The sequence below is a fragment of the Mirounga angustirostris genome, unplaced genomic scaffold, assembly GCF_029215605.1.
Source record: "Mirounga angustirostris isolate CCGP_5_RB_7025 unplaced genomic scaffold, mMirAng1.0.hap1 SCAF_17, whole genome shotgun sequence".
Taxonomy (NCBI): Eukaryota; Metazoa; Chordata; class Mammalia; order Carnivora; family Phocidae; genus Mirounga; species Mirounga angustirostris.
In genome coordinates this window covers 22,531,465-22,540,222 of record NW_026991725.1, presented here as the reverse complement: position 1 = coordinate 22,540,222, position 8,758 = coordinate 22,531,465, and the positions used below count along the sequence as shown (strand labels likewise).

The 8,758-nt window shown below is 46.3% G+C and overlaps 1 non-coding gene across 1 annotated transcript; it reads left to right on the top strand.

Annotated features, from left to right (window-relative positions):
- The first annotated feature begins 6,188 nt into the window (after positions 1–6,188).
- On the top strand, positions 6,189–6,260 carry TRNAQ-UUG (transfer RNA glutamine (anticodon UUG)). The gene has a single exon. It is a non-coding gene; the product is annotated as a tRNA-Gln (tRNA).
- Positions 6,261–8,758: the final 2,498 nt, after the last annotated feature.

Here is an 8,758-nt window from a genome sequence, read left to right as displayed (position 1 = left end):
AGACACAGCAAGAGAGGGAACGCAAGCAGGGGGAGTGGGAGAGGGAGAAGCAGGCTTCCCGCGGAGCAGGGAGCCCGATGCGGGGCTCGATCCCAGGACCCTGGGATCGTGACCTGAGCCGAAGGCAGACGCCCAATGACTGAGCCACCCAGGGCCCCCCTTATGGGACCATCCTAAAGACGAATCACTAACACGTGCTAACACGCTCATTTTTCCTACCAGTTCCCATTCTTGATATTCTAGAGTCTTGATAGGCACATAGTCTGTGTTCTGGACACCAGCAAGTTTCAGGATCACCAGTTTCCCAGTTGGTCGCTGTCTCTACCCCATCTCTTCCACTGAACCGTACATCGAATGACCTTCACAGAGGATTCATACCTGAATGCAGCTCTTCTTTTTCTTAATCCTTTGCTTGGATGCTCCAGCGGGCCTTATGCCCTTCAGCGTTCCTGCTCTGGCTTCATACAAGTCTCCCTTATAAAAATCTATGTCTCTTATTCTACTTGAAAAAAAATTTTTTTTTTGAGACAGAGAGAATGAGCGACAGAGAGCATGAGAGGGAGGAGGGTCAGAGGGAGAAGCAGACTCCCTGCCGAGCAGGGAGCCCGATGCGGGACTCGATCCCGAGACTCCAGGATCATGACCTGAGCCGAAGGCAGTCGCTTAACCAACTGAGCCACCCAGGCACCCCTCTACTTGAAATTTTACCAAGCGATTATCAAAGTTTTAATTATGTAACTGAATAATCTGTCCCTCTCCTATCCTGTGTGCTTGGCAAAGGATCCCAGCTCTCTGCATGCAAGGACACAGAAGGCATGAATCATAAAAAGAAAAGAAAAGCATACATTTGATTTGATTGAAATTAAAGCCTTCTGCCAATCAAAGGATACTATTAAGAAAGTGAAAAGAAGGGGTGCCTGGGTGGCTCAGTCGTTAAGCGTCTGCCTTTGGCTCAGGTCATGATCCCAGAGTCCTGGGATTAAGCCCCGCATCGCATCGGGGTCCCTGCTCCGCGGGGAGCCTGCTTCTTCCTCTGCCTCTGCATCTCTCTCTCTGTCTCTCATGAATAAATAAATAAAATCTTTTTTTAAAAAAGTGATGCATATCCCAGATATATAAAGAATTCCTATAAATCAGTAAGGTAAAGGCAGTTGTTTTAAATGGGCAAAATACTTGAAGAAGCACTTAGAAAAGAAGATAACCAAATGGCTAGGGAGCATGTAAAAAAGAAGTTCAACATCATTAGCTACCAGGGAAATGCATATTAAAACCACAAGCAGAGATCATTGCACACCCACCAGAGTGGTTAAATTTAAGACTAACAATACCACCTCTTAGCTAAGATGTGAAGCCCCTGAAATGCTCTCATATGCTGCTGGTGGGAGGGTAAAATAGTACAATCACTCTGGAAAGCTCTTTGACAATTCCTGATAAATGTAAATGTCTGCTTACCCTATGACCCAGCAATCCCATTCTCAGTGTATACCCAAGCCCGAAACAGGTTTGCACAAGAATGATCACGGCAGCTTTATGTATATTAACCCCAAACTGGAAACAACCCAAACGTCCATCAACTGGACCAATACTTTTGGTATTCCTACAATGGAATACTACTTGACAAAAGGAAAAAACCATACCTCAGATATATAAAGTGACATGGATAAATCTTGAAAACACTATGTTGAGCAAAAGATATCATTTTGTGGTATGTTCTTTATATATATATGCTTAAAGAATAGGCAAAACTAATTTTTCAGTGATAGAAACCAGAGTAGTGATTTCAGGGGAGCAGGACAGGGAATGACTAGAAAAGACCCCAGGGAACTTTCTGGGATGATGGAAATGCTGTATATCTTGATCTAGGTGATAGTCACACAGGTTTATGCATACATTTGTAAAAAAAAAAAAAATAATTGATTTCTTCAGTTAAGGTTTGTGCATTTTACTTTATGTAAATAATATCTCAATAAAATACCATTTAATTAGATGTATGTACTATTATGGAACAATCCTCAAGATATGGTGCTGAGTAAAACAAAGTGCAGAACAGTATTTCCCCCTTTTTTTTTTTTTAATATTTTATTTGTCAGGGAGAGAGAGAGCACAAGCAGGGGGAGCAGCAGGCAGAGGGAGAGGGAGAGGGAGAAGCAGGCTCCCCACTGAGCAAGGAGCCCGATGAGGGGCTCGATGAGGGGCTCGATCCCAGGATCCTGGGGTCATGACCTGAGCTGAAGGCAGACACTTAACCGACTGAGCCACCCAGATGCCCCAGTGTTTCCACTTTTTTATAAAAGAAAAGGAGTATGGGGTGCCTGGCTGGCTCAGTTGGTGAAGCGTGAGACTCTATCTCGGGGTTGTGAGTTCAATCCCCACGTTGGGAATAAAGCTTACTTTAAAAAAAAAAAGGAAAAAAAAGGAGTATGCATATTCATGTATATTTATGTAAGAATAAAATATCTCTAGAAGGAGAGCATCAGAAGTTGCCTCTAAGAGCAGAAAATTATAGTCAAGAAGTTTTATTTGTCTGTGCATTTCCTTTTATACCTTGTGAATTTTGTATTGTGCTCATGTATTACCCTTGTAAATATTTTAAACGTTTTAAGGAAAGAAGAAACAAGGTTTTTAAGTCACATGTCATTATTATGTTAAGCACAAAAGCAGAACATACAATTATACAGTGAAGACTATGTAAAAATGCAGTTTAAAACAGGAAGTGGAAAAAATCAAATGTCAAAGATGCTTGTTGGGGAGCACTTGTCTGGCTCAGTCAGAAGAGCATGGGACTCTTGATCTCAGGGTCGTGGGTTTGAGCCCCATGTTGGGTGGAGAGATTACTAAAGAAAATAAACTTTTTAGGGTGCCTGGGTGGCTCAGTTGGTTAAGCGACTGCCTTCGGCTCAGGTCAAGATCCTGGAGTCCCGGGATCGAGTCCGCATCGGGCTCCCTGCTCGGCGGGGAGTCTGCTTCTCCCCTCTGACCCTCCCCCCTCTCATGCTCTATCTCATTCTCTCTCTCAAATAAATAAAATCTTAAAAAGAAAATAAACTTTTTTAAAAAGTGCGTGTTGGAATTGTAGTTATTTAAAAATCTTTCTACTTCACTGCATTTTCTACATTTTCCATAATAAATGCTTCACCTTTAAAACCTGAAAAGATAACAATTATTTTAAAAGGAGAAAGTGAAAAACCTTCAAGAAAAGGATAAAATGTGGATGCTGCTTTGTTTAAAGAAAGTAAGCAGCCAGATTTCCCCATCAGAGCCTCTGGAATGCCAGGTCCAGAGCAGGGGGCTGGGCAGCAGGCTCAGAGACTCAGGGCCTCACATGTCACCTGGCACAAGGTGGGGCTTATGGCTTGTCTGGCATAGCTGGGGCTCCCAAGGCAAAGTAGGGGATTTGTGGCACATGTCACCTGTCCTGGGTGGCAAGGACACAGAGCAAGGCTGATTCTATTGCAGCTAGTTGTGAGCAGCGTCAGCATGGATAAAGGAAACTGACTTGGATTTGACAGTGAACATGAATTCTTTCCACTTCACTCAAAACATTACTGTACCCATTGTTCCATTCGCTAGCCATTTGTAGGCTCACAAGAAACTTGGGAGAATACCTTAACGTCCCTAATCCGGACTTTGGCTGTCTTTTCTTAACCTCTGACCTCATTAAACTTTCTGGGGTACCCTCTGCCTCAGTTCAGCCCTCAATCCCAGGTGCCACCGCTGAAGCCAGGCTAACCCCGCCTCCCACAGAGCCCAGACTTCCCTGCGCTTGAGGAGCCACCTTGTGGAGGTTGAGAGTCTGTGCTCAAAGCCGATGCCATCCCCGGGGTGTCATGCATTACGGATTTAATGTTAAAAGAAACTAGTGATGCGGGGCAGGGGGATTACATATTTTCTCTCTTTTCTCTGTTGTCTCAAAATTAACGAATGTGATGTTAAAGAGAATGTTCTTTCTCCCTCCTGAGTTCTCCTGCGCCCTCTGAGGGGGTTCAGTGAGTGTGTTTGGTATGGCACTAGCCATATTTAAAAATCAGCCAGTCCTGAGCCTTGTCCCCAGAAGAATTCACAGTCCAACCAAGGGGACATGGGGGAGGGACGATGGGAGAGACTGAGCCACAGAACACAATTACCTATAATTCCAGCAAGTAATGACAAAAGCTGTCAGGGAGATGCTCCTTTTATGTCACTTGAGGAATTCACGAGTGGGGATTTCAGTGAGGGTCTCATTTGGGCTGGTAAGATGTTTCCAGCTGAGAAGTGGAGGGTATTGGAAAGGAAGAACTAGGGAGTGGGAGGAGGGTGAAGTCCTCCTACTGGACAGAAGGAACTATCTCTTGTACACTTTCAAAGGGCATAATCGCAACTCTTTAGGATTTCTACGTAGCTTCTGAAAATTTAATTTCAATACACTTTCACGGGTACAGAGCACTTGTAAGAAGGAAACAGATGGGAAACCAGAGAGACTAAAGCCATTTGATATCAAGTCAATTCGATATTGTTACTCCAGCCTAATAAAGAGACACCCTTATCTCACCATAGGAACTCAGTGTGAGTTTGGTTCACTCCTCAAAACGGAAAAACTGTAATGTTTCTTCTGACAATATACAAGAGTTATAAAAATCTTTTTTAAGCAATACAGTAAATCATAAACTGTGAGAATGTATTCCCCAGGGATATCTGTCCACAGCAGACCTTTTTGGATTGGAGCTAAGCAGGTTTTTGACCAAAGGCAAGAGAAACAGATTCTAGGTTAATTTAAACAGGAACAGGACTCCTTGGAAGGAAGTCGGATAGCTCATGGCATCAGAGGGAAAGCAACTCAAGAAAATGGACAAGAACGAGGGGGAACTAGACAAGCAGGAACCCAGCCAAGGTCAGGGTCTGGGACATTCTGGTTAGGATCCGACCTCGGCTGCCAGTGGATATGGCATGGCTGCTGTCAGTGTCCCTGAGACACTGGGTGTCACAGCTACCACCAGCAGCAGAACAAGTTCTAAAACGTCCCTGGTCCTGGGCATCAGTCGCTTTGGATTCTAAGTCCAGTTGGCCAGGCTAAGGGACACACGGTCACTCTGGAGAGAGAGTGTATCTGTCTTGGAGCATAGCCCTGCTGTCACCCAAACCTACACCATGCTGGATGCCTCAAGAAAGGCAGCCGGTCCCAAGTCACAGGGCAAATAAATGGCAAATGTCTGTTACACATCCTTACAGTTTTTCTGTTTGTAGATAAGTGGGATTTTATTATACATACTAACTGGTAAGTAGATTTTTGGTGTTGGTTTGGTTTGGTTAGGCCTGTCGCTCTTTTCATGTTAATACAATAAATCAGCGTAATACATAATACCTCAAAATTATGTCAATACAACAAAAACTCATCCCCTAAATTCCTGCACAGTATTAATCGTTCAGATATTGTCAATATTTACTAAATCGATTTTCGCCTTTATGTTCTATTCTTCACCGTTGTGAACATCGCAGCCGAGAACATCCTTGAACACTTGGCACTGGCCCTCGTAGTCCTTTAGGATAAAGTTACAAAAGTGAAACTGCTGAGTCAAATGTTACAAAAGGTTATTAAAAAGCTGACCTGGAAAAGCCCAAGAGGGAGTCTGTCTCCCGCTGATTAAAAACCCGCAGGTTGAAACGCAGCCCCCCCCCCCGCCCCAGTCCCATTAAGTCTCCCGTAAAGCGGGACGCGGAAGCGGAACGTTCTGGGTCTCGGTAGAGAGGCGGCTGTCAAGTCCACGCCCCGACCGCTCGCGCTTGGGGCGCCCGGGCCTTGAACCGCCGTCCCCCCACGTGCCAGCGCGCTTCCCTCCCCGCTTGGCCACAGTGGCCGCGCGGGGAGCGGCTCGTGGAAATAAATAAATAAACAAGCCCGGAGCCCGGGATGCGCGCGCCGCGCCTTCCGCTCGCGGCAGCGGCCGCAGCCCGCCGTCCTCCCGGCTTCCCCGGCGCAGGGCAGGACCCCGGGAGGAGAGCAGGAAGAGCGGCGACAGGAGATGACACCCGGCACTGGCAACGTCGGGGCCGCCGAAGCGCTTTGCGGCTCCCCGCTTCCGCCCGCCCGAGCGGCCCCGGGCCCGGAGCGCAGAGCCCGGGCGGGAGAACCGGGCCTCCGCCGCCGCTCTGGGAAGGCGGCTCCGCGCGCCATGTGGCTTGAGAAGCCTCCCGGCCGCCTGAAGCAGCCAGCGGGTCCCATGGTGTAATGGTTAGCACTCTGGACTTTGAATCCAGCGATCCGAGTTCAAATCTCGGTGGGACCTCTCCAGACCTTTTGGTTCTACAATTCCTGTTTTGAGGACTGCTGGCGGCGGCGGCCACTTTGGGCTGTGCCGTTACCCCCGTGACCCAGGGGATCGCGGTTTAGGGTCCCTCCCCCTCTCTCCTTTCAGGGCCGGCCTGAGAGTCGCAGTGCGCATGCGTGAGAGGCCGGGCGGAAAAGTGTTGGTGGAGACCGAGAGTGACTTTACCTTGGGAAGGAGGGCGAAGGAGCCCGAGGGACCCCAGGGAGCCTGCTTCCGACCGCAGCCTTCGGGACTAGGACACCCCCCCCACCCCCCGCCGCTGGGAATCCTTCTTCCTATTGGCGGGTGTGCGGAGTGCGATCGATTGCTGCTTCGTCAACCGGGAATGAAATGCTGGGCGGAGCCAAGGAGCGCGGGAAACAGTAACAGGCTGGGGAGAAGGGAGTGTGTTTGGATCCGTTCCGTCTGTGAGTCGGTCAGATAGCGAAGTGGGTCTGATTGGTTGTCCGGCACTCAGGCAGTAGGCGGTGAGGTTGTCCGTGTCTGTTCTTCGGGCGGGGCCAGCCGGTCAGGGGAGCTCCACTCGCCGTTTCTCACCCTCTGGGTGGGATGTTTCTCCCTTAGGGGGTATAGGAATCTCTATGGGGTTCACCAACAGGGTTGATTGAGCACGTCTATTGGCGAATCTGTCCAGGACTGGTGGTGTTTTGGGTGGCGGCCAGGCGCGCGTGATTTGCAGGAAAGGGTGTGTCTCTGGGATAGAGGGGAAGAGGTGCGCCTGGAGTGTTGTCCTCTTTGAATTGTATCTGGGTTTTGAGAGGTGTCTGGCCCCCGGGGGTGAGTGACGAGGAAGCGCATTGACGCATTTGTGATCTCCCTACAGGGTGATTGGCACTGTGGCTCTATGTGCCTGCCCCTTGGGAGGATGCCATGGAAACAGGATCCTTGCTCTTATTTCCCCTGAGCACCTCTCCTCCCCACCCCCCCACCCCCACACACTGCAAATACGTTTGAATGAATTTGTGTGTATGAAAGATCCCACCCTCAAAAATACGTAGGCATGAGAGGTGGGAGGGCTTGCTCTACCAGACACTAAAGCTTATTATCAACTATAAACTATAGGAATTAAGATAGTGTGGTCCTGGTGCAAGAGAGACAAACATGCCAATGGAACATAAGGGGGGCGGGGGGCCCAGATACAGCCCCACACATATGTGGAGAAGTGATTCATGACAAAGGTAGCACAACAGAGCAGGAGGGAAAATAATCTACTTTTTAATAAATTATTCTGGAGGATTGGATGTCCAAATGGAAAAACATGAAATCATATTCCTCCCAACTTACACTAAACACAGCAATACATTCCATGTGAATCATAGACCTTAACGGGAAGGGAAAAGCAATAAAGCTTTTGGAAGAAAACATAAGAGAATATCTTCATGACCTCAGGGTAGGGAAAGTCCTCTTAAACAAGACACAAAAAGTTCTAAAAGCTTAGTCTTTGTCACCATATTAGTATGATACTCTTATGTTCTTATCAAAAAACCCCAAAAAGAAAGTGAAAAAGTAAGCCTCAGAATTAGAAAAGATATTTGTAATGTATAACTGGTAAAGAAATGGTCTCTAGATTATTTAAAGAACTTGTAATAATCAGTAAGAATTTAAAATAAAAAAGTCAATAAGAATAAAGACAACCTAATAGAAAAATAGCAAACTATTTGAACTAGCACTGCACAAAAAAAGGAAATCCAAAATAACTGATATAGGCACACCTGGCTGGCTCAGTGGGTAGAGCATGCAGCTCTTGACCTTGAGGTTGTGGGTTCAAGCCCCAAGTTGGGTGTAGAGATTACTTAAAAATAAAATCTTAAGGGGCACCCTGGTGGCTCAGTGGGTAAAGGCTCAGACTCTTGATTTTGGCTCAGTTGGTGATCTCAGGGTTTTGAGATCGAGTCTCCTGTAGGGCTCTGCACTCAGCAGAGGTGGGTCTGCTTAAGTTTCTCTCTGCCCACCCTGTGCTTGCTCTCTCTCAAATAAATAAATAAATAAATCTTTAAAAAAAAACCTGATATACATATGAAAATATGCAAAGCATCATTAATCATAGCAAAATGCAAATTAAAGGCTCAATGAGATAACACTATACACCCACCAGAATGATGTGCTGACTCTTTAAAAACAGAGAATAATGTGAACTCTCACAGGAATGTAAACTAGTAGAAACTAATTTGACATTACTGAAGCTGAAGATACTCACACCCTATGATCTAGCAATTTCGCTCTGGTACATATATCCACAGAAATGTGGGCATTTGAGCACTTAGAGACATGTACAAGAGTGTTTTTGGCAACATGATAGTCAAAAATTGGAAAGAACTCAAATGTCCAACAGTAGAATGGATAAATAATTTACAGTAAGGCCATACAATAGGATATTATACACCAACAAAATGGATGAGTCTTTTTTTAAAAAAGTATTAGCAAAAGAAGGCAGATACAAAAGAGCAAATAATATA